This window comes from Chionomys nivalis, chromosome 5, assembly GCF_950005125.1.
Source record: "Chionomys nivalis chromosome 5, mChiNiv1.1, whole genome shotgun sequence".
Classification (NCBI taxonomy): domain Eukaryota; kingdom Metazoa; phylum Chordata; class Mammalia; order Rodentia; family Cricetidae; genus Chionomys; species Chionomys nivalis.
Window position 1 is genome coordinate 55079318 of NC_080090.1, and position 26693 is coordinate 55106010.

The window sequence follows — 26693 nt, forward strand, 5'->3', positions numbered from 1 at the left end:
TACAATTTTATTTGCTTTTTAAAAATTCAATAAACATTTATGAGCATCTACTAAGCCCAAGAGTTGTGCTAGGCACTGGGGATCCAGATGCAAACATAAATACTACCATTATGGAAAACATTGGTACAGACTATTTAAAACCTTTCTTCCCCTCAGAAATTATTCTTCTGTAATTCTCTCCACAAAACGTCCTTTTATGTAACTTGAAACCGTGCAGAATAAATAGCGCACACACTAGCTCCAATGACTTGATGAAGGTCATATGCATTTACTTTTTGAACCAAAGAACAAACTAAGACTAAATAAGTAGAAAATAGGTTAGTGATAATGACTTCAAGTATGTGCCCGCCAGAAGCAGTGCTATTTACTTCACTTTAAATTATATTCCGAGACTTCCTCTATAGTAAGAGGGGTGAATATAATTCGTGCCGTATTTCCAAAGATTAATTGTAACACGGTTAAAATTTGCATTTACTTCACTGTGTTGGTTTGAGTATTTTGAAATAATTACGGAGTGGTCCAATTATGTGGCTTAAGCAGTCATGTGCACACCCTAAGGCTTAATTACCACGAATAAATCAATCTCACCCCAAATCACTGGTTTGTAACTGACAATAGCTTTAACTGTACCTGTACAGTGTAAGAAATTCAACAAGTAAGCTCAGACTCATAATGAAAAGTTTAGCCGTTAAAATAATTGCTTTCAGGCAGTGATCTGTTTTTTTTTTCGTTTGTTTGTTTGGGGGAGAAACTGCAATTTTAGCCAGTTGAAACTTTGATAGTATCTCTCTTAAGGACAGTCTATGACTAATTTATTTGTTTTTACTTCGTGCTTACCACGAACTACTTTTGTTTTTAACCTGGAAAAAAAAATTAGGAAAATCTTGAGACTTGTTAAGAATTAGTAAAATAGATTTGGTTCTTCGTTCAGGAAACTCTTTAGCAGTAAAGAGAAATCTCGGCCATATGTTGGCTAATTCCGAAGGAAGATAACACGTGGAAACTTTCCTTCACTCTTCTATGCGGCGCTACTGGCAGCGTCCACACTATTAATCGGGTCAGCTCACAACCAGCCTTTAAAAGGTGCTCCAGAAGCCAAGTCCTGGCGCAGATGGAGTCTGTTTGTTTCGCCCGGGTGGGTGCGCCAAGGGCGACCGGGCCGAAAGGAAGGGAAGGGAAGCGGATGAGCGCCCGGGCGAGCCTCTCTGGGATGCTTCGCCCCGCGTTCGCGACAAGTGGAGCAGAAGCTGCCCCGGCTAATTAGCGCCGCCAGGACACGCCCCGCGCGCCGGCCGGGGTCGAATCTGCCGCACGGGCAGAGTCGCGGGGCGGGGATTAGTGCGGATTCAAATTTAAAGCGGGCCGTCCGCGCGTGGCCCAGCAGGTGCCTCGTGCCCGCTGCCCGCCGAGGGCGTTTCCGCCCCCACCTGCCCGCAGGGCCGGAAATTACCTCGGAGGGGGAGCGGCCCCTCCATTGTCCCAAGCCAACTGCGAGGGAAGCCTTAAGAAAGTGCCGAGCGGCCGCGGCGGGCGAGTGTGCGGACGCGGAGCGCTCCCCGGTCCTCCGTCCTGGCTGTTAGCCGCCGCGCACGCGGCCCTTTGCCAACAACACCCGCCATGGACATCCCGAACTAATCCGGGCGGGGAACAGCGCCGAAGATGGGAGGACGATCGGAAGACACACACAAGCACTTGACACCCCACACTCTGAGGTGAAATTACACTCGGGGGGGGAGGGGGAGGGAGGAGGAGGAGGAGCAGGAGGAGGAGGAGGAGGAGGAGGAGGAGGAGGAGAGAAAAGCGCATGCGCCTTCCTCGCCAGCGCGTGGGGAGAGCTGCGCACGCGCACGGTCGTCGGGAGGGGCGGGGAGTCCTGAAGGGAAAGGCTTGACTGGCAGGTTCGGGGCACTGGAGCGGCCGAAGGGGGCGTGGCAGCCGGGACGCGCGTGCGCAGAGTGCGCGCGGGGGGTGGAGCTCTTCCGAGGGGGCCGGCGGAGAGGAGCGCCGGCCTCGTGCGCCCCCTGGCGCGCGCCTAGGGAGAGGAAGGAACGGGAGGGTGCAAGGAGGGAGGGAGGGAGGAGGCGGTCAGGGCGGGAGGGGGAGGGGAGCGGGAGCGAGGGAGGGTTTATCGACCGGGCGATTTTGGTTAAAATATTCAAAATGGCGGACGGAGGAGCAGCGAGTCAAGATGAGAGTTCAGCCGCGGCGGCAGCAGCAGCAGGTAATCATTACAGCATTTTACATATTCATATTCATACTCAAGCCCGGCTCCCGCTGGCCCCCCCCCGCGACTTAGCATAATTTATTAGTACTCAGGATTATTATAATTAACGGCGAGGAGATGGGGGGCCGGGGAACACAGCCCCCTCCGGGTGCCGAGCGGAGGGGGAAAAGGAGCTCGGAGCGGCCGGACGGAGGGGGAAGAAGACCCGGGGCAAAGGGGGCTGGAAGCCACCGCGCTCCTCCTGCCCCCGGCCCACCCCGCCGCCGCGCCGGCCCGCCCGCTCGCCCGCCGGCACCGGCCCTCCTCCACCGGCCGCCGCCGCCGCCTCCTCGCACGGTGCCCGAATCCGTGCGGTTCCGCGGCGGGCGACGGGGCTGGGACACCGGGAGAGGACAATAAAGACATTTTACATATTCATAGCTGCTGGGCTGGCGGGGCGCGGCGGGGCGCGGGCGGGAGACCCGGGCGGGCGGGCGGGCGGGCGGGGGGGGGGCGTGGAGGGGCCAGAGGTGGCGGCGAGCACAATGCCGGTGGGTGGCGAGGCCGGAGCGGACCCCAGTGTCCGGACACCCGCGCGGCGCCCCCAGGATTGGGAGCCGGAGTCGGTTCGGGCTGGGGGACGCTGCTCGCCACGGAGAGCGTCCGGGGGTGGCGTCCTGCCCGCGACCACGCGGGGGGTCCGCGTGGGGCCGAGCCCGGGGGTCACGGCCTCGACCCCCTCGGCCGCGCCCTGCTCGTGCCCCGGGCGGCGGCCTGACCCCAGCAGGTCCGCGTCTGTGGTTAGGGGCTGCGTGGCATGGGCCCGGCGAGGTGGCCTTCGGGTTCTGAGCCCGCTCTGGGGTCCTCTTGTCCCTTTGGAGGCTGAACTGGGTGGGAGGAGCCCTCGGGGAAGTTCCCCTGCGTGGAAATGGCTTCGGTCGTCCGTGTTGTCCCGGGCCCGCAGCCAGAGGTCTCCGCGTGTCTGGAGAACCCTCGCTGCCGTAGGGTCGCGGGACAGTTTTGATTGGAGGTGCTGGCAGGATTTGGTCGCTCTTCCGCACACGCCCCCACCCCCACGCGCGGGTGGCCCTGGGGGCCCTCTGGCTCCGAGGCCCGGGAGCTCCTGGAGACCACCCGAGAACTCGACCGTAAAGGAGTGCCCTCCTGCCCTCCGAGGGCTGGCCTGACAAGTTGATCATATTCTAGATTTCCACTGTCCTATGGGGAGCAGGGTTGGTGGCTAGACACGGAGATCCCCCTCCCTGCCTCTGTGTGGTGGTGCTTTCTTGCTGCGTGCTGGGTCCTCTACTTGCTTCTCATTTGAATAATGTCTAATTCAGGGAGGTTTATATTCTTGAAATGGCCGCCTGGCTTTCCCCGCCTCTCATGTTTAGTAATTCAGACCTTTAATAACAGCCACTCACAGCCCAACGCCGTGTTTATATTTTACATTCGCCCCATGTGCTTTTGTGGTTCGATATGATTTTTTTTTTTTCTTCTCCTCCTCCTTGGCAATCCGCAAAGCTCTGAGATCAAACCCAGTCTGTGCTAGGAAGACAAGGAGAGAACTAGGCCTGGACTGCCCTGGTAGTTGCCTAGGCCTTGTTCTCTGCTGCTTGATTTATTTACTAATAACCAAAATGACTCCCTCACCAACTGCCACTTGAGTCCCCTCCTCCGCGGGCAGAACACATCCTCTTGGGGCCTTCCAGCATAAAAACAGCTCGAGCTGAGCATCAGCTCCGTGGTGGCTTGTTTTCTCCTAAAGGGGTTTCTCTTAACAGTTTGCAGAAACATGGACCTTACTCCCATTTGCAGAGGCTTTTGAGAGCTGCTGGGTTCGTACAAACGGAGACTGCCTTGTGGGCATAAGTCTCCCTCTCCCCAAGTTAAATACAGTCAGGCTTTGTAAAGAGTTGTATTTGTAAAACCGGTAGATTTTTCCTTCTAGGACCTGGGGAGTAACTAGGTAGTTTAGAAAGTCCAGTTGACTACACTTGGGTTGTTTCTCAGCTGCTTTTCCAGTTTCTGCACTGACTCGAAGTGAGACGGACCTGCTTATTTTAATTGTAGCAACACCGAAAACAGAAATGGGACTATGTTTTCTTTGAGTGTTGGAGTCATGGTTAAATGAGTGAAAAGAGGAGAAACAGGCATTGTGTCTACCCTGATCTTGGAACTTACTCAGCATGCTCACTCCTTGCTTTAAGGCGACAGGATTGATTTTGTTTTATCTAGAATTAGGACAATCGGCTCGTGAAAACCAATTAACTTTTACTGTTCAGAGAAAGCAGTCATTTTGATTTCTGGTCTGTCCTGTAAGAGTTTTGTTTTTAAAAGGTATTGCTTTCTAGGGCAAGTGTATGAGGAGTCAAGTTGAATGTGTTAAATCATTGTGGTGAATATATGGAGTTATATTAGACTTTAATTAAAATTTCAGGTTTAGGGGGACTCAGTACAAACTAAAATAACGCGGTCTCACCACTTTCCCCTCTTTTCTACCCAGTAGGTAGGCTCTGAATGAAGTAAAGGGTAAAAAGCTTTTGAGAGGATGCTCAGGTGAATAACCACTTCAGAGAGCTGGTGCATGAGGTTGGATGGACAAAAAACAGTAATATGATTTCATGCCTTAAGTAGCATATGTTTTTGCACCCAGTTCCCAAGATGTGGTCAGACTGATGATGTCATTGGACAGAGGACAAGGTGCAGTTAATGTGATTTATTGTCCTGAGGTGAAGTATAGCAATGGAGCCTTCTCATAGGGAAACCATTTGTCTCTGGACAATTTCCTTTATAGCTGCAGTTTAACCGCTGCTGAGACTGCAGGTATTTTATTCAAGATGATAAAATACACATTACATTTTGCAAACAAAGCTCACTGTTACAGTTTTTGTCATACAGAAAACGGTGAGTTTTGTGAACTGGCATTTCAGTTGGCTGTCCTTGGTATAGTAAAAAATTTATGTCCTCATAGTTTCAGATGGAGACTATAGACTTAAAGTAGGATACTTGTAGAAGTGATACATATACCTGCTTGTTTTATGTTTTTGTTTGTTTAGTTGCTCTTTGTAATATTTATTTTATAAGAAACCACTTTTAATCACAGTATGGCTCAGGCCTGTGGAATTTGCTTTGGAGCCTATTTTAATGGCTAAAATTGAGTTGAAGATAATGAGGCCACTATATTCTTTTTGTTAAAATTATGATATTTAAAATAATGTAAAACACTTAAGGGAAGGCTTGTGCTTTGGAGTAGCTTTGGAAAGAATCTAGAATTATTTTTGGATTTGTCTGCATGTTTGTACGTTTTATTTTGAATGATATTTTAAAGTCCTATTTCAAAGTAATGATTTCTGTGTGTGGCTTTTGACATATTACTAGATTTTTTTTGTAGCATTTCTTATGTTATCTTATGGAGATGGTACAGTTCTGGGGATGTGGTTAGAAAGGCTCTTTTACTCTCGACACTGATTGTAAGGTAGGCTTAGTACAGTATTTAGGTTACTTTGGGAACTTGCCTGTCTCCTTTGTGGTTGTCAGGCAACTTCCCATACAAGTTTCTAGAAAATCTGTTGCCACTTTCTTAACTTGCCCCCACCTTTTAATTATAGTGAAACTTTTTGAATTAAGGTCTCTGACATTCATGACAGCTGATGAAATGTTTTTCATTTCTAAACGACTATGCTTCCAAGTCTTTACTGTAAAAGTAACTTTTAACCTTTCTCTTTCAATTCACTTTTGATTTCTTTTCATTTGGCATTGTCAAAAAAAATGCCATTACTTTAGGCAAACACAAACAGTGGCGATGATTCAGTTGTAACGGTACAATGTTTTGTCATATTTTAACTCTGTTCTTTTCTACATCAGTAGTTACGTTTCATTGCTGTCCTAGTTTGAACTATTAGTGATTACATCATTCACCAAATTAGATTTTGGAATAAGTTTAGGGCTCAGAATGTCAACCTGCCTTTACCAGGTTACCAAAGATATGTATGTAAAAAAACCCTAAATATCACAGGCAAGTGCTCTAAAATGACAGAACTGGGAATACTTTTATAAATTAAATATTTGAACTGTTTTTTGAATCTGCATTGCTTGATCTTGATGGGTATAAATGTGTGGGCTTAAATTGAGACTGTTTCCTTTGTATTGAGAAGACTAGCATTATGTAGTGGCAATTGCCTTGTATTTTTTTAAAGTGTTAAAAATCATAGCTTAATCTTTTAATTTTAGTTTTATTTTCAGTGCTACTAAAATGATGCAGGCTGCCATCTCTTTGCTTTTTCACATCAGTATTGATTCATTAGCACAGTTTTGGTGAATGGTAATTATGTATGTTTCCTAATGGAAGTGATTTCATTTGGAACCATTCAAGAAATTTTTGTTTAGAAACTTGAACAAGTCACAGATAAAACATCCGGTTTTGGTCTCCTAAGTGCTAACTGTCTGGGTGAACATGTTATTTATTTTGTCATAGAAATCCAACATTAGGCATTAGAGTGAATGTTTTGATTTGGCTCAGTATCATATCAATTTCTATATTCTTTCTGAATTAATCTCTTACGTTTTTGAGACTGGGATTTGTTAATATAGTCCATGCTGGCCTTAAACTCTCAGCCTCCTGTGAGGTTACTTCACTTCCATTTTGTAAGAAAACTCTTTGGGCCAGTGTTTTAAATTATTTTTTTCCATCATACCATCTAAATGGGTCTTTTTGAGTGGTTAAAAGAAGTAAAAATTACAGTTCATAGGGAATAGCAGTTTCTACGTGCATGTTAAATAAAGCATATTAGTGACATCTTTATTTTGTGAATGAGGATAGTTGAGGTGATTTTAAAATGTGGTTATTTCTGTACTAAACTGTCTGTGAGCTCTTGGTATAAATTCTTGCAGTAGTAATAGCAGTGACAATGAGAGCAGCACAGTTGGAGCCCTTGCCTGACTTACTGATCCATTTACAGTGTAGTTAGAATTTAAAGTATGAGAATTGTTTTGAGCTTCAGAACCTTTGACTTGAAGAAACTTGTTGCATGCCTTGCATGATATTTACAGAGCTTCATGTGTCTTTACTATTCATCGTTAACTCACTGAGCATTGATGGGATGTCTTTATATACTCAGTGACTAATACAACTTATTTAACTTATTTCTTTTTCTAATAATGTCACTCTTCTGAAGTGTTCATTGTTGAGTAAATTTTATGAAACTAGTAATTGAACTAAGATTTATAAGATTCTCCTTTGAAATGCTGTCTAGAAAACTGGATATTTACTTAGAGAGGATACATTATATTAATTTTTAAAAATAAGTTAAAAAGCACAAAACTAAGCTCTGTGAGTGCTTGTTGTAGTTTTCCTTTGGTGATAATATTGAAAAAACGTTACAATAAGTGTAGTTTAATTTGCCACGTGATTTATTTAATAATTTTTTGTAACTTTATTGATTTTTATGTTAGAATCAGAAATAATTGATGAAATTAAATCAGTACAGTGATAAATATTAAATTCTTTTTCTTCTTGTGCGCTTTCTGTTTGTATTAGAAAGTGTTAACAGAAATGACTAGAAAATAAACATTCTGTGCATGTTATAATACTTGTGTTTTAATATGTCACCTTAAGCAGTATACTTAATGGTAGATTTAAAGGAATATGCTTTTAAGGAGACTAATCTAGGTGTTTCCTTGGTTTTGTACATTTTAATGGTTTGGTAATGAAAAATGCTTTTTTGCTGATCTATAGTACAGCAAGATATTATAATGAATCTTTAAACATAATTAACATTTCTTAGCTTATAAAAAATATATCCACAGTGTATTTTATCTTTTTCCATTCTTCCTGTGGACAGCAAGGAAGTGTAAGAATGTTATAATAGGGTTGGTATGCTTACTTAAGCAGGGAAAATTTAAAACAATGTATATAATTACATATTAAAATATGCAACATGATGAAGATCAGGAAAGAAATCAGGGTGTGTTCAAGTTTGAATTAATCAAAACATCCTAGAATGTTATAGCCAGAAGGTAATTTAGATGTAATCTGTGCCAAAACATTTGCTTCCCTGTGAGAAAATATTCCTCAGTTTTTAGTGTTGTGCTTACCAGCCACTCAACTGTTGAATAGCAGGGGTTGGGGAGATGACTCAACTAGAAGGTGTTTGATCCCTAATTCCAGCCCTGGGTGGGTTTGGGGTAGAGGTAGGGGATTCCTGAAACCTGTTATTCAGTAAATGGGTGAACTCCAGTACAATGAGAGACCTTGTTTCAAAAAAAGAGCCACTTCCAAAGACAGGTCATGTTGATATCTGTCCTTCACATACACATATGCACATGTAACACCACACACATGAATATGTGTGTGTGTGGGTGAACATAAAAGAACATAGATTTCTGATTTTTTTTTGGTGCAGGAGATATGAGCAGGGCCCTCTGCATGGTAACTGTTTTTTTTTTACGTCTGAGCTGGTAGGTGATGTGTCCTCCTACCCTTGACTTTGATAATTATAATCTCCCCCCAGCCTCATCCTTCCCGCCCCCTCAACTCTTTGCTGTCAGCCAAAACAAACCAAAGTCTCAATTTGTACGTTAGACTGGCTGGGACTCCCAGTGTCACCCAGGCTGGTCTTGGGTTCTTTGTGGATCCTCCTGCCTCATTTTTCTGTCAGTATGAAGTCTGTGAAAGAATTTAGAGAAATGGGAGGGAAGGGAGGGAAAGGAAAGAGGGAAGGAAGAGAAAGAAGGAAAAGAAGGAAAGGAGGCCAATACCAGAGGAGCTGGTATTGGGTGTTCTGCTGATTTATTGACATTTCTTTTGAAAATTGAAAAATAATTTTAGTCAGTTAAATGGATGATAAACATCATGTAAAGGGTGATGTCCATACATACTGATGTGTATATGGATTGAGCATTGATATCTCATTCTGACTTTGCCACTGTCATCTGTGGCTATTTCTCAACAATAAGATGGTGATAATGACAGTGTTAAAGGTATTCTGTGGGGAGGAACAAATTGATAGCAGAGGCATCTTTAAAGTACTATAATAGTTTCTCATAGAGGAGCACCAGAGTAAAATCTGCAGTTTTATTACTTGTGCTGTGGGAGAAAAGGAGCAGTGTTAGTGGCTTATGGATTCTGTAGGGTCCCTTTGAAGGCTGTACATTTCTGCTTCTAGCCACCCCCACCCCCTTGGGAAAGAAGTGTGCTGTTTTAGTACTCTGGAAAGCTTTGCAGGGAAATGTTGCATTCTGCCTTCTAGTGGTAGCCTACCTGTACATTATCTTTCACCACTTCCTTATCAAGCTTCCAGCGGGAAGCGCCAACCCCTGCCGCCCAACCTCACACAAATGGTGTATTCCTTTTGTGAAGTTTTGATTTTTAGAAAAGTTGCCCCTGGAAGGAGGATGGCAATATTTTGTCTTGAGACTTGGCTGGTTCTTTCTCCCAATCCCCTACCCCGATTCCAGTTTGAGACATGACCTTTAAAGTAAACCTACCATTCTGTTTGTCAGGTCAAAGTATTTGGACTGTTCTGAGAACCTGTGCAGCATTGTCCCTGCCATGGAATGCTGTGATATATGGAGCATAAAAAAAGGTTCTCGTAGTTGAGAACCTGTGTTCCATATTATGACCTGGTATGCAATTTTAGGATATTACTTAATGGACTTTAAAAAGTTTTTCATAATTTAAATTTAGAGGAGCTTCACTTTTTTTTTTTTTAATTTTATTTTTGTGATACTGGGGATCAAACCCAGTGTTACTTAAGTACTCTACCACTGAGCAGTATTCCCAATCCAGATTTCACACTTTTAAAGTCTTTGGTACTTTTTTTTTTTTTTGTCACATTGAGGTTGTTCTGTTCTTGCTGTTCAGTAGGAGCAAGGAGACTGGGCATCATGACCTGACTTTCTACCTGGTCACTGCCCCAGGTCCTTCTGCAAGATTTTTAGTTAGGGGAAGGATCTAGAAACCTTCCCGTGTTTATATGAAGGGTCTGTGCCCTGCTTATCTTTAGGGACCTATCTATTCATAGCTTGTCTCCGTAAATAGCCTCTTTTTCAGTCTGAGCTTCTGCCCTACTTTCAAATCTGAATTTAGTTCTTAATTTGTGTTCATTTAGCTAATTCAGCGCTTCACTGTAGACGGTCTTATTTTCTTCTCTAATTGATTATATAAGTAAAATCTTGTCTCATAAGAACTTTGAAAACAGAATAGAATAGACATTTAGCAAATAATGCTTGTTTAATGAAATGGATTCTGATTCTTTGTTGGTATGTGAGAAGGCCTAGCCATCAACTGAGATTCTAACGCAGATGAAGTCTGAAAATCCCTATTTTATAAAACTTTACAGTGATTTGGTAGCATCAAACGATTACTTATTTTACATACATAAATTATAGACATATAGAGTATCTCAACAGATGGTTCTCAATTACTACACTAGAGAATGGTTGGGGATATACCCGAATGTAAATGATCAGGGCATAAGTTTAGTATGAATTGTAGTACTCAGTATGAATATGAACAAACCAGTCGACCCTTCTGCTTCCATTTTTTTTCAATAAGCACAGAGCTACTTTCACTCCTTGCCTTGAACTAGAGATAGAGTAATACCAGTACATGTCACTCCTGACAGCCCACAGTGTTGGGGAAATCATACAGTGACACTGTTCATAGTGGTTCAGTGGTAAGTATGAGGGCTAGTGCTATAGAAACATAAGGTAGCTGTCTTAATCTGGACAAGTGGATTAGAAGGGGCTTTCTGAGAAAGTGTGTTTATGTTAAGACATAAGGGATGAGTAGGAGGTGATTAGTCCAAGGATTAGATGGTGTTGAAAATGTTCTAAATGAACAGAACAACATATACACACAACTGAAAATAGCATTTTTATGTTACTCAAGTCCAATGTTGCTACTTGAGATTTAGCTGTAGAGTTGGACATATCTACCTACATTTTGAGTTTATTTGCATAATCTTTATATGTTTCAGTGACCAAAAATGCAGTCAGATTTTGTGGCAATTTCTATACCTGCTGACAAAATGCATTGATTTCTCTCAAAGTGATCACATTTATAAAGTTTTTGTGTTACTTATTGTACCAAATGCTTTGCACAGATTCATATTAATAACAAAGACCCTGTTGGAATGAAATGCCACTCCTAGATTTCAGGTGACAAAACAGAATTAACGAGACCGATTAGCATATCCTGGTCTTGGATCTATTTTGGTGGTGTCAGTAATTAGGAACAATATTACTCCCTTGGGTTTTGACTTCTGTTTCAAGCTAGTTGAATGATGAGTTATAGTAAGAGTTGGGGGGCTTCTGCTTGTAAAATCTTTATAGTAAGAATTGGGGGGCTTTCTGAGTTTCTGCTTGTAAAATCTCTGTACTTAACAACAGCATTTAGTTCCTAGATTCAGATTCTGTAGTAGAAAAGAGTCAATTGTGTGTTTTAATTTTTGTTTTTGAGGACAGGGTCTTGACATACCACTGCCCTGGAGCACAGCTTTTAGTTATGCGTCTTTATATCTCTGTCTTGACGTTTGGAGAGATGGACACTTGATTACCAAATCTAATATTAACTTAGCTTTCAGACATTAACTTAGCTTCCTGATGATGAATATAAAATATTTGGAAGTGTTTGGCATGCAAATTGATAATACTAGTAATCCATAAATATTTAGCATTTTTGAATTAAAAGTTAAATAGTAAACTGGTTGTGATGGCCTAGTCATAGTTCTCATGAGGTTGAGACTGGAGAACTCAAGGCCAATCTGATCTGTATAGTTAGGATTTATCTCAAAAATAAATAAATAAATAAACAAATAAATAAAACCAACTATAGTTGTTAACATCTGGATAATTTTAATAGAAGGATTATTTGTCTTGTGTGTCATCTGTGATCTGGTTTGTGAGAAAGAAAATTGGGACTTTCATGGTTGTTTATTATTTTAACATTTTAAAATGTTTTAGATATTCTTAGATGGGTTGTAGTAAAAAAATTTATATGAAACAAATTCTGCAAAGAAAAAGATACTTTAGTTTTATCACATTTCTTCTCCCTTAATAAGCTGTTACTAATCCAGGGGTGTCACTTTCACCTGGGGCAACGTGACAGTTGGTTATTGTTTCTGGTGAGAAATAACTATTTAGTGGCATTGGTCCCCAGTTGGGTACACCCTACTTATTTATGTTCTGCATTGCCTTGTTTATTCGGTCTGCTGTTTATCTCTGAAAAACTTTATGTAGTATTTGATTGTGTTGAATAGTTTGCTGGTTTCTTTTACTTGGTTTGTTTTAAGGTACATTGGACCTCCATCCCTTTTTAATGTAGTGAACATTTAATGTATAGTGTTTTGTGTTTTAGGACAGATTTTGGTGGGGTAATAGCTTACTGGTTGATTGCCTGGTATGCAACAAGACCCTGGGTTTTGATTCCTAGTAACTATAAAGTAACAAAGCAATAATAAAATTCTTAGAAATTGAGCTTTAGGATTAAAGAATAGCTTGGCGACAAGACTGTATCAAACCTAGGGTAAAGAGCTAGTTGGTTTTTATTCTCATTTTAGATTTGGGAAACATTGCATTCTTTAGGATGGAGTGAAGGAATCTTCCAGTGAACTGAGGAAAGAGACTTGGCTTTGTAGGCAGAAAAGGGCTAAGGGAAGCAGAAGTGGGACAAAAAGTTACTTTCCTTTACAGGATTGAAATGAGATTTTCTTTTCTTGTTGGCTTAGCTAAATTACATCCCTTCTGATTGGAAAACTGCCTTGTTTCAAAGTTCAGTTTGAGTAAGTGACTCTTGGTATAAATAACTTCATTCTGATTTGGTCTGACGTTCAGGGACTGGACCCAAACAATGGCCTCTCAAAATCTTTGTCTAATAGAATAATACACAGTTAAAGATACTGGGGTCAGACCTTTGAGGATGATACCAAATCGCATTCTTTATCTTTTCCTTTTTTGAGACAAGTGTCACTATTTAGTACTGGTCATCCTGGGTCTAGCTATGCAGACCAGGTTGGCCTACATAGTGCACAGAAATCTGACTGTGCCTGACTGTGCCTCTGCCTCTGGAGTTCTGGGATTAAAAGGCAAGCACCACCATAACTGGTCCTGCAGTCTTATTTGTAGTGTTTATATGTATCAGTTTCTTCATATTCTCTCTAGTACAATTAATTCTTATATTAGTCTTTTGTATTTTTTTCTAGGTTGGTAGAAGGACATCTGAATGCTTTGAGTTTTGTTCTCAGTTGGGCATCATAAATTTTATATATATATATATTCAAATGTAAAACATTTATTTTTATTATATTACCCCAGTTTTAGCCTTTTCAGAGTACTTGTAGTTTATTACCTGAAAACCTGATCCACAAGGGATCCTTTTTCCCTCTGATCACCCAGAGGTAAGTTATTCCTATACTGTGATGAAGCAGCTTAGGTTTGAGACTAGAGCTGAAGTCACTCTCCCACTGTAGTCTGACGAGTTTCCTGCAAGTCATGTACTAGCCCTTTGCTTAGAGAGGGTCTAGTTGCAGGGTCTGGGTAGGGGTGAGTCAGCTGTGGTGCTGTGGTCTTGGGGAACCATACCTTCACAAAGAAAATGCTTCTTTTAATAGAAAAGAACTAGAGGGTGCATACAGTTTTACTCTGGCCTACTCTAAAATTTTATTCAGAGATTTAGGGGGAGGAATAAAGGAGGAATAGGAAGATAATAAAGTTTTAGCAATCTAATCCTACTTGCAGAATAGAACTGCCAGATTTATTCTAAAATCTTTTCCATATAGCCCAAACTGGAGTCTAACCTTGCAGCAAGCCTGGGCTTCTCTGGAACATAGGAAACATCAATTAAAGGATGAGAGTAGGAGGAAGTGCTCAATTGATGGGTTTGGTGGTTCTTTAGTGAGTGGAATGTGTGAACTATGGTTGACAAACAGCAGCAACAGCCTCAGAAAGTCCAGAGGTGGTGAGGAAAGATGATAATGACCCTGAATAAGAGGGTGTTTTGTATGTTGTAGATATGAACTACCTATCTAGGCTGCCTGCTGGCTTTTTTGAGAGGTCAGGAGACAGATTGCTGCATGGGTAGTTTGCCTTTTGTTTGTTTGTTTTGGATTTTTTTTCGGGGGGGTCCTACTGTTTGATGTTGGGGCAGCTCAGAAACAGGTCACATTAACAGTCCTTTTCTTAATCAAACGAAATGCTCCCCTAAAAACAGTCTATTTGTCTCTGACAGCAAAGGTGTTGTGGTTAAATGCCTACTTAAGATATTTTGTTAAGGATAAGATTGTTAGATGGTTGCGTTATTGGTGAGCTCCCACATTCCTGTTTGCTGTGCTATCAAAATGTGGTTAATTCCCAGTTATAATAAATATGAACCTTTTATAGTTTTTGCTGTTTTATTCCAGTGAAAGATCATATGTAAGCGTGCTAGCCATAGGCAACAATTCAAGTGTAATTTTAGACCACACTGTAAGTACATATACATAATAAAGTATTGTGGTGACTTAATGGTTAAAATTTGGTTTTGTAGTCAAATTTGATACTCTCACTCCCACCCTCTCTTTTATTTTCATTCAAGCAGGTGCTGGGAATGTTAGAAGTAAAATGCATAGCCCCCTGAACAACAATAAACTTTGAAAAATGATCTCTTTAATGCAGTCTTGAAAATGTCTTGTTATCACTAAACTAGAGTTTAGGAGCCTGGAATGATTGAAATTGGCATTTGGTAGAAAGACCAGGTGGTTGGGACAGTTGGCTCCTTGTTTGGATGGGGAAAATTACGTCAGTGGCACATACTGCACATAAATTTGCTTGAAGGGATTAAAATTTAAATGTTCAAAAGGTAACAAAGTAAGTACTACAAGAGTAGGAAAAGTTTTTATTTAGTTTTATGGATCAAAAGGCTTTTGACATGACAACTCAGAAGCCATGAAAGGGAAAATTTAACTGTGTACAGTGTTTAAGGTTCTATCAGATTCTGCAGACAAAATGAACATAATAGATGGTAGAGAATATTGGCTTATGTAAAAGATTGAGGATTAACTTAGGTTAATTATGAATACTTTGCAACATTGGTAATGCATGATAAAACTCCAATAGAAGATTGACCACACAAAAGGATGAAGGGCCAATGACATACATGGCTCAGCCTATAAGTCAGACACTTGTTGCTCAAGCCCAAGTTCTATCCCTAGAACCCACGTAAAGGTTGAAGGAAAGAACTGACTCGACAAAGTTTCCTGTGATCTCCACACATGTGCTCAGCTTGCACACACCTGCACATTTTACATTCATACAGTAATAAATAAATTTATTTTTAAAAAGATTGAAGAAGTTGAGACATGAATATTTTGGTGATACAGGGGACAAATTAAAATATTAAAGGAAAGAAAAGTGTTGGAAGCATACTGATTGTAATTTAGAGGTAATCGAATGTTTTGTATATAACTGGTGATTTTATTAAATGACAAGCATCATTTTAAATCACAGACTGGTCAAGTAGGGATTCCCACCTTTTCTGATTTAATGTGCAGGACACAGATAAATGATGATGAACTACAGAAGCTTGTAAAGAACTCTGCATTTCTCCCTTAGTGTTTCCAAGGTAATTGTAAGTTTCCTGTCAACTTTTCTGATATTCCTGCACAAATAACTTTAAAAAAAATGAAGCTCCCTCTGTGTTTTGTTCTTATTTAGTTTTTGTTGTCTTCAAATACCTTTAATGCATTCTCTCCATGCCCTGCTGTTCCTCTTTTGCTTACTTTGTAGTCTTCTCTAGAGTTCTTTATCATTATCTTTTGTAGAGATTTGCTATAATTTAGATCTTTTGCTTTTAGAGACTCCTGGTTCTGTATGAAATTGTTTCAGGAAGTTCTTACCCAGGAGGTAGCAGTTAACCTGACTTCTTTTTTTCACCATTTCTCATTGAATGATATCAAGCAGTAACCTAACAAAACATATGCTATAACTTGTTCATGTTATTATACACAGCTCCAAATTGTCTGGAGAGAGACAGACAGACAGACAGACAGACAGACAGACAGACAGACAGAGAAGAAGTAACTAAATACTTTGCTATTCAAAGGAAGGAATCAGAAATCCTAATTCTAGTTACTACTGACTTGTCCATAGTGATGCCAGTAAAAAGTCACTTAAGCAGATGAAGTAATAATACAGTTAAAAGAATTTGAAGGTAACCTTTGTTATAGTAAGTTGACAGCAGGATTTATTAGTTTTAAAATTAATCTATATGCAACTTCAGTTGGTAGTATTAGCTTAAGGTAGAATGGGTCTGGATAATAGAAAATCACAAATTACCTAATTGTTTTTACCGTATGTATTTAGTTGTTTAATAACAGCAGCCAGCAGCCATATTTCTTTTTTTTTTTTTTTTTTTTTTTTGGTTTTTGGTTTTTGGAGACAGGGTTTCTCTGTGGCTTTTGGAGCCTGTTCTGGAACTAGCTCTTGTAGACCAGGCTGGCCTCGAACTCACAGAGATCCTCCTGCCTCTGCCTCCTGAGTTCTGGGATTAAAGGCGTGCGCCACCATCGCCCGGCCAGCAGCCATATTTCTTTATGTCCAAAAATTCCTTTGATTTTAAAACTTACATCAGTTAAAATAGTAATGTTACCATATTTAAGGTTATATATTTTTATTTTGTGATAACTAGAGTTTTTCTCTTTCACTTGCTCACTTTTGTTTGATTGATTGAGGCAGAGTCTCAGTATATAGCTCTTACTGTCCTGGAATTCGCTATGGAGACTATGTTGGTCTTGAACTTACTAATTCACCTGTCTCTGTCTCCCAATTGCTGGGATGGATTAAAGGCATGTATCATCATGCCTGAATTAATTTTCTTAAGTTCCTCAGTCTAATATAAATATTAGAGTTTCTGGAGTTGAGAATGAAGTGTTCATTTTAGTGCCTCATTTTGCGTAGTTCTTAGCTCATGTGATAATGGATACATATTTACTAAATATTTTCTTTAGTTTCAAGTTTGACTGTGTTCATTATGGCATTCCTTATGTTGTTTGTATCATACCCACTACTACAAACATGTTAAACATAGTAGATAACTATCTTAGCAATATCATTTTTTGTTCTGCTATGCATATTTATACATAGGTAATGAAGCTACTCAGAGCATGTTTGTTCATGTACTTAATATTGCCAGTTTCCTTTTTTTTTTTTTTTTTTTTTTTTTTGGTTTTTCGAGACAGGGTTTCTCTGTGGTTTTGGAGCCTGTCCTGGAACTAGACCAGGCTGGTCTCGAACTCACAGAGATCCGCCTGCCTCTGCCTCCCGAGTGCTGGGATTAAAGGCGTGTGCCACCACCGCCTGGCTGCCAGTTTCCTTTTCATTCTTTCTCTGAGAATCCTCTGTACAGAGTACCTCAGAGAACTTAAGGCCCTCCCTGAATAGGGCTGAACAGTATAAGAGTCTGTAGTTTTGACCCTGAATGTGGAATTAAGAATGAATTTTCTGTTAAAGGATAGATAGTACATAAAAAGAAGACACAGGTTTTCATGGTGAGGAATCTGAGCATGGTTTTTTTGGGTCCTCTGTGAGGACTTTTACATTGGCTGGAACTATAGTCTCATCTGAAGGTTCAGGTGGGAGAGATCTTCTGCTAAGCTTGCTTACATGATTGTTGGATGGCAGTTCTCCTTATTGGCTGTGTGGCTGAGGGTGGTATAGGAAGGCCTTCTGTCTATGTGTTACTTTCATTGGTCAAATAAAGAAACTGCTTTGGCCTTTTGATAGGACGGCAGCTTAGATAGGTGGAGTAAACCGAACAGAATGCTGGGAGAAAGAAAGCAGAGTCAGGCAGGCACAGTGGCTCTCCTCTCCGAGATGGACGCTGGTTAGACTCATGCCAGTAAGCCACAGTCAAGTGGCAATACACATTAATGGAGATGGGTTAAACTAATATGTGAGAGTTAGCCAATAAGAGGCTAGAACTAGGGTTGGAGAGATGGCTCAGAGGTTAAGAACACTGACTGTTCTTCCAGAGGTCCTGAGTTCAATTCCCAATAACCACATGGTGGCTCACAGCCATCTATAATGAGATCTGGTGCCCTCTTCTGGCTTGTAGGCAGACATGGAAACTAACACTGTATATATAATAAATAAATAAATATTAAAAAAAAAAGAGGCTAGAACTAATGGGCCAGGCAGTGTTTAAATGAATACAGTTTCTGTGTAATTATTTTGGGTGTAAGCTAGCCGAGAGCTGGGCGGTGGGAAGTGGGCCTGCTGCTCCCTTTTACAACATGAGGACATTCGTTTCTTTTTGTCAGGCACTTAGTTTGTCAGAAACTGCCCTTATTCCTTTGCTTTGTGGCTCCACCAGCTTCCTCTGATAGAATAAGAGATGAACCCTAGCAAAGAAAGAACATTAGCAGGATGGAAATCATTGCCTTTGTAACTGAATTGAGATAGATTAGGAAGACTCAGCTCCTTCTAAGAGGACATGTTTTTCCTCTGAAATGGTATTTGGCAAGGGCTAAGTATTGGATGAAAATTGCCTGAAAATAAGACTTAATTTTATGTGCAATCTTTGTAGTTAGCACTGTATACACACACACATATGTACACACACACACAACACACATACACAAATTGTTGGGCACATATATTTTAGTTGCTTGATGGACAGTTGTCAGACCCTTCTCCCACACTGTGACCTGTTCTCTGTTAGAGAAGGCTGAGCCAAAACCACAAAGAGGCAGTAATTCAGCCCCAGCCAAGGCATAGTCAATAGAAGAGAACAATATGGGAGAGAGACAGTAGAAAGCTAAAGCCTTGGAACACAGCTGAGATGGAGAAGGAGGGTGGAGGAGAGCTGGGGTCTTGGAAAAGATGCATGTTCTGCCTAACTGCTGTGAGAACTCCAGAACGCTTTTAAGAGCTCTGGTTTCCTAGGATCCATAATTCTAAGAGCTGAGGGTCCTAACACTTCAATCTCAGTACTAGGGAACGGGAACTTAAGTGTAGAGGTGTCACTGAAAGTAGGCAGTCCTAAACATTCAAGGCTCAGAGTTACTGACACTAAACAATTGGTACTTTGCTTGTGCATTCTTTTCATCTAAATAGGGCAAAAGAATCCTCTCTTGACTATAAGTATAATCTCCCAGGTAGTACCTTCCCTTCTATCATGTTATTTGAAGCAAGGCACTTGATCCATTCCACACTCATGGGGAAGTAGAAATACTAGGAGTCAGGTGTCAGAGGAGGCCATCTTAGAAACCTACCTAAATGTAACTTTCAGTAATTTTTAGGATCCGAAGATCCACAAGCCCAAAAGTTGATTGTTTGCTGGCTGAAGAGTTGCCTAAGTGGTTAAGAGAACTTGTTTGTCTTGTAGCCAACTTGTGTTCAATTCCCAGCACCCATGTGGTGGCTTACAAACATCTGTAACTCTCATTCCAGGGCATCCACTCTGACTTCAGAGGGTACCAAAAACACAATGAGTTGCACACATGTATATATAGGCAAAACATTAATACATACAAAAAGTAGTGAGATAAATTTATTATAATAAATAATAAATTCATACATACAAGAAGTAATGAAATAAATGTTCAAAGTCGTTCTTTCGGGTTTGGTTTTGGGCTTTGAAAGACTGCATATGGTGTAGGGGTATGAGGATGACATGAGAGACTCTATGGACTTCATTTTCTAGAAGGAAAGATCTTAATATTACTTGTGTTCATTGTTTAACAACATCAAAATAGCACAACCATAAAAGGAAGAGTAATGAGTTTTGGAAAAGCAAACATTTGAAGCTTTCTTCTAGGTGTTGTGAGCTCATGATGGTTTTGTTACAGTCTTTGAAACTCCATGTAATTCATGGGAAAAACAAGGTGTTGGTATGCTTCTTGGTTGTCTGAGATATAGAATACTATTCAGTGGTAAGTTACATTACCTTTCCTGATTTGTCAGCTTTTCGTGTGCCTGATGAAATGACTCCAGGAGCCCTATAGATATGCATAGCAGAAAAAAAGATCTATTCTGTATTTTGTTATTGTCTCCTTCAGTGGTCTTAGTCTTTTATTGTATTTTTTTGAGATGGAGGGAGTCCATACTGTTCATAGACAGGCTTCAACTTGCCAAAATCCTCCTGCTTCCCAAGTGCTGGGATTACAGATGTTACCTGCCACTTCTGACTCTGGATATGATTTGTTCAGGGTAAAATTTCTTCATCTGCAAACTTGAGTTTGGCTCTGAATAAGAAGGCTCTGAATGGCTTCATGGGGCATTTTGATTTATTGCATGTTTGTTTTGATAGCTTTGCTTCAAAGAGAAAATGAATGACTAAACCTATGATAATGGTAACTTAAAACAAAAGTTAGAAATGATGGGATGACTTGTTTAATCTTGACCACATAGCTAGGAATTAGAGCTGGGCATTAAACCCATGTTGTCTGGTTGCAGAGTAGGAAGGACTTTAATATGTAAGAAGCTAAATCCTGTCTTGTGCTGAGTATACAGAAAAACTCTACATTTTATTTGTATTACTAGAACTTGCAAAGTTTGAAGCCATTGAGCCTGTCCAGAACTTTTCTATACTTTTCATCATTGTCTCATCTCTACCCTTTAGTTGTCAGTACTTTAAACCTCTGCACCCTCAAGCTTCTTCTTTGTGTTCCTTCCAGATACCAGCTTTCTCCCATCCTATGTCTAGATTTCTTTGAAGTACTGTAAACTCTAAATTTACTACTTTTGTAATTCTTCTCAAAACTATTGAAATCTAAGTTCCAAAGACATATTTTGAAAAAACTTAGGGGGTATATGACTATGCTTTCTATTTTTACTTTCCTAATGGTGCTTAGGAAGCCAAAATGTAGAAGGAACAGTGAAGAAGGAAATGAGGAAGATAGCTTTCCAGGATCCAGGACTTTATTGGCACATGCAGTTCCACAAGGTATGATTAAAAGGAAAGTGAAGACTAGTAAAGTAATGGTCTCCTATGAGGATGGAAGAGCTGGAAGTTCGGATGAGTTTGAGAATGGTCTGTAAAGGGAGGAAGGGGATGAGAGATCTAGGAGGTTGGGGTTACAGTTGGAGAGTTTAAAGTTTTAGAGAAGGAACAGTTAATTCTAAGTGATAACAAGGTTTAAGATCTGGCTGTTGATATGGTAGATTAAAAATAGAAAGATAATTATAGAATTGAGGGTGATGACCCACATAGGGTAACAGTAGCCTTTCATGTACAGTGCAGTTCTGTATGATAAGCCTCGAAAGCATAATCTGGAAGGCACTTTTGTTATCTTTGCCCCTTTTTTAGTGTCAGATGAGATAACTCCCTGCTTCTTTTCCTTTCTCCCTCCTCTACCCTCCCCTCCTTCCCTTCCTCCCTCCCTCCCTTCCTCCCCTCCTCCCCTTCCCCTTCCTCTCTCCTTCCCTCCATTTTTTTTCCCTGTGTTTTGAGACAGTGTTTCACCATTTAGCTCTGGCTGACCTGGAACTCACTTTATAAACCAGGCTGGCCTGGAACTCACAGAGATCTGTCTGCTTCTGCCTCCCAAGTGCTGGGATTAAAGGTGTGAGCCACCACCGTCCAGCTAGATACTCATTTTTTTAAAAGCAGGGGATATATTAATTTTGTAATTTGACATTTGCATACTCTTGGCTGGAAAGTAGCATTGTGTGTATGATGAGATTCCTTTGTATTGTCTTTTGAGGATATTTCCTAGCACTGTACTTTATGTTAGGAGTGTTTTGATCTTAGCTGTCATTCTGAGCATTTTGTTTATGAACAATAAAGAACAGAAAGGGGTATGAGAGGGAGAACAAATGTTTCAGAATGTTAGAGATATGCTGGTGGTTTGGAGGAGAAATGTCTGCCACAGCTTAGACAGAAATCTATCATGATGTGGGGATATATTGCTTGTCTTTTTTGGTTTGTTTGATTTTGTTGTTGTGTTAATCATGTGTAATTAAGTTATAGGTACGTCTCAGAATTTAGATTGTGTTGTTTGAATTTTAGGTGAAAGTAGGAAATAATACTTAGTAGTGTTTTTATTCTTGATGTCACTGCAAGAACATGAAAGAGAAAATGTGATCTTATTTTTAGAGAATTAGTTTATTAACACGTCCCTGGGAGAATGTGACTGGAGCTGACTGCTGATAGGCACTAAAATAACCAAACTTGAGGTGAACTCTTGGGGATATACCCTTCAGAGATGCCTTAGTTAAGGTTTCTATTGCTGTGAAGAAACCCCATGACCATGGCAACTCTTATAAAGGAAAACATTTAATTGGGGCTGGGTTACAGTTCAGAGGTTTGGCCCCATTGTCTTCAGGGCCTGCAGATAGACTTGGTGCTGGAGAAGGAGTTGAAAGTTCTACGTCTGGATTGGCTGGCAGCAGGAAGGGAGAGACACTGGGCCCAGCTTGAGCATTTGAAACATAAAAACACACCCCCAGTGATACACTTCCTCAAACAAGGCCACACCTTCTAATAGTGCTACTCCCTGGAGACCAAGCATTCAAATCTATGAGCCTATGGTTGCCATTCTTACTGAAACTACCAGAAGGGACTAGTGAAGAATTCCCAGTGTGCTTTCCAAAGTACTCTTCAAATCTCCTTTCTAACCAGTTTTCCATGTTGAAGATGTCTGCAAGAACCATTAAATAGGAGTTTAAGACTCGAAATCAATCTCTCTCTCTCTCTCTCTCTCTCTCTCTCTCTCTCTCTCTCTCTCTCACTCTTTGTCTCTAAGATTTATTTATTTATACAGTATTCTGCCTGCATATATGCCTGTAGGCCAGAAGAGGGCTCGAAATCTCATTATAGATGGTTGTAATCCATCTTGTGGCTGCTGGGAATTGAACTCAGGACCTTTGGAAGAGCAGGTTGTGCTCTTAACCACTGAGCCATCTCTCCATCCCTCCAAATATGTCTTTGATGTTCATTTTTTTCTTTACTGTGAAGAAGAGCAGCACTGTATTAAACTTTTGTTGATCATTTGAGAATACAAAACTAATTAGTATGTTCTGATTAATTGTAGTTAAGCTATATCCTTTATTCTGTTCCGTTTTCTGTTTAGTTATAAATTCTAAACTTAAGAATGTTCATAATTGAGCCACAAAAGGCAAGACAAAATAGTTTGATTATTAGAAAAGGTTTTAAAACATTCTTAAAAATTGTAACTGATTTTGATGTTTCTTATATCAAAGCAAATTGATGTGGGTAACTAGTTCATGCCTTTTTCTTTGAGAGCATCTTGCTATGTAGCCCAGGCTTGGATTCCTTATATAGCCCAGGTAGTCCTTGAACTCAAGATCTTCTTGCCTCATTCTTTGAGTACTAGAATTGTAGGAATGCACCAACATGCCCAGCTAGTATGTGACTTGATCTGATAATGTGACACTAGGAGAAAAACATACTTATCTAAGGTGATGTTTCTGTTATCTTTATTGCAGAGGCTACAGTCACTGGCATTTTGCCAGGTTCTTTCCATTAACTGATTTGTGTGTACATTTAATTCCAGTTTACACAATCAAATTGGGCCTGAGATTTTTTTTTTCTTTTTTGATTTTTCGAGACAGGGTTTCTCTGTAGCTTTTGGTTCCTGTCCTGGAACTAGCTCTTGTAGACCAGGCTGGCCTCGAACTCACAGAGATCCGCCTGACTCTGCCTCCTGAATGCTGGGATTAAAGGCGTGCGCCACCACCGCCCGGCTCTGAGGGTTTTTTTTAATGCCTGTTCTTTATTGCATGCAGTTCATTGTTCGTTACAGTGTATATTTTAAAATAAGATGGCCCAGTGTGAGCTTAATGATGAATTTGCTAATGAGATATTTTTGAAAGATGGAAGTGTGATTTCCAAGAATAAGAGAACAAGAGTTTCTGTTGTTCTTATGTTTAATGGGTTTAATTAATTGTTTTTATTATTGTCAGCTCAAGAGTTTATAAAACAAAACTTTCAGCCTTTAAAATTTTGTAATGATTTATTAAATAGCTTCTGTAGAAAAAGACACTATTTTGTCCAGTCCTGTTTTATTCTTAATTTTTTTAGCTTATTTTTCTTGAGTATAAATTAGAACTAAGCTAAGTTTTTATTCATAGCTCATCAAAGGAGGAGGTCATTGTGGGTGGTGGTCAGTTCCTTGTCCTCCCCCTGGTTGTCCTTGCAATCCTTTTTCTGAATCTGGTGTCAGGTGTGCCTGCTTCTATGGGCAAAATAGTAGAAATGTTGGCTGGTGGAAAGTTTCAGTTTTTGCTCTGGTTCCTTTGGTTTTTGATCTTTTCTTTCCCTCACTTTTCTGAAGCAGCAGAGGAGAAGGGAAAAAAACTTTAGAAACATTCAGACTCTAACTGCATCTAGGCAGTTTTATACATTTTAGGGTTTTTTTTTTTTTTTTCCTGGTATGGTTGGGCCTTTGAATGTAATAGTCTAGATACCTGGATAATGTATATTAAATTACTTAAATAAAAGACTTTGCTTTTATAACCCTGTCATATATTACTTGGTTTTTAAAGAAGAGTTTTATTACTTTCTGAAATTAGGAAAAATTTCTTAATATTATTTTAATTTCATACAGTTAGAGTATTAATCTGATTTAAAGATTATGATGGATGTTGGGGATATAGCTTAGTTGGTATTGTGCTTGTGTCTAGTATGTACAAGGAATAGGGTTAATCCCCCAGCAAAAAGGTGGCATACACCTATAATCCCAGCGCTGGGGAGGTGGAAACAAGATGCCTCCTCATCCCAAATTTGTTTCTTAGTTTTAGTTACCCATTGTCAACTTTGATTTAAAAATATTTCATGGAAAAATGTATAAATAACAACTTAAACATTTGGAATTACATGCTGCCTGAGTTACATGGTGAAATCTTGTACCATTTTGTTCTATCCTGTTCAGGTTGTGAGCCTGTTCATATTATGTATGCTGTCCTCACATTAAACGTAACTGCTTTGGTTGCTAGATTGCTATCAGGGTTTTCTAGTACTTGTATTTAAGTAATCTTTATTTTATTTAATAATGAACTCAGATAAAGGGTAGTAATACACCTGGGATATGCACAAGAGACCGCATAGTGTTTGCTTTAAATGAAAATGTAGAAGTTATCTGTTTAAGGTCTGGCAGTGGTGGTGCATTCCTTTAATTCCAGCAGAAACAGGCAAATCTCTGTGAGCCTGGTCTACAAAGAAAGCTCCAGGACAGCCAAAGCTACATAAAGAAAAGAAACCCTGTCTCATAAGAAAAAAAAAAGTATCCATTTAAGAAAAGAAAAACATGCTGAGATTTAACTGTAGTACAATAAAGGTCTTTAGAGAGAACACATTCACATATATTTTTTACACTATATATTCTAATTTTCTGTATCACTACGTGCCTAATTTATAAGTTAAACCTCATAATAGTATGTGTTCATAAGGAAAAGGTCAGGTCATGCAGGGTTATTACTGTCTTTGACATTCAGTGGAGGTCTTAGATCCTCTCTCCTGCCAGCAAGGGAGAACTACCACACAGATGTTTAAAAAGGTACAAGGTACTTCTAGATATCTCAAGGGTTTCTCTCAACCTTATTCTTCCAGGTGATTTAGAAGAGAGACCCCTTGCATCTAGAGATTTATCACAAGAAAATTCCTATCTAGGAATCAGTATGAACCAAATGATAGGTAGGAAACAGCTTTCTTCATTTTAGAAATTGGAAGTAAAACTATAGGGTAGAGGCGGTAGCAAATAGAATGCTTTATAACATGGAGAGTTAAATTAAATTTGAACTTCAGAAAGGGAAGAGAACAGAGCATACATTCTAGTGATAGGAAACTGGAGGCAACAAGATTGCTGGAAGATGTCAGAATAATCCGTTTAAGAATGATACAGAGAGTCATGGTAGAACACTTGCTCAGTGTGCTCAAGGTCTGGGTTTGAGTCCCACTGCTAGGGTGTGGTTGGGGTGGGATGACTTAGAGGCCCAGATTAAAAGAGTCCTAAGAGTCCTAGTTGGAGAGTGGGAAAAGTAGGAGAGGAGGTAGAGTCTTTGAGAATTGATGATTGATTAGATTTAGGAGGTAAGAGTAATTTTTTTTTCAATCACAGGAATAGCGGCTGTGCTAGACATTAAGATGGTGGTGCAGGCCATTAATCCCAGCACTTGGAAAGCAGAAGCAGGTGGATCTCTGTGAGTTCGAGGCCAGCCTAGTCTACAAACTGAGTTCCAGGACAGTTAGGACTATTTCACAGAAAAACCCTGTCTCAAATAAAAACAAACAAAAAACAAAAAGGGAAGGATTAGTTTTTAGGAGGAAATATGGGAGACTAGAGAAAACAGCTGGGGGACAGGGTCCAAAATGCAGGGATTTGCATTCGTTAGAGAGAGTATAGAAAGAGATCAGTGTTTTTGGTTCAGAGAACGTCTATCTCCATGTTTGCCCCATGCCCAAGTGTGTGCTGCAGCTCTGATTGCAGGTTCAGGTTTGTCTGCACTCACTTGGATGGTTCAGACTGAGTTTACTGCTCAGATGGAGACATCA

The 26693-nt window shown here is 40.3% G+C and overlaps 1 protein-coding gene across 1 annotated transcript in view; it reads left to right on the top strand.

Annotated features, from left to right (window-relative positions):
- Positions 1 to 2168: 2168 nt before the first annotated feature.
- Positions 2169 to 26693, top strand: part of Pou2f1 (POU class 2 homeobox 1) — a 134857-nt gene continuing 110332 nt past the window's right edge. The window contains exon 1 of the mRNA XM_057770321.1: positions 2169 to 2221. The gene's annotated coding sequence lies outside the window, so the exon portion shown is untranslated. The remainder of the gene's footprint in view (positions 2222 to 26693) is intronic.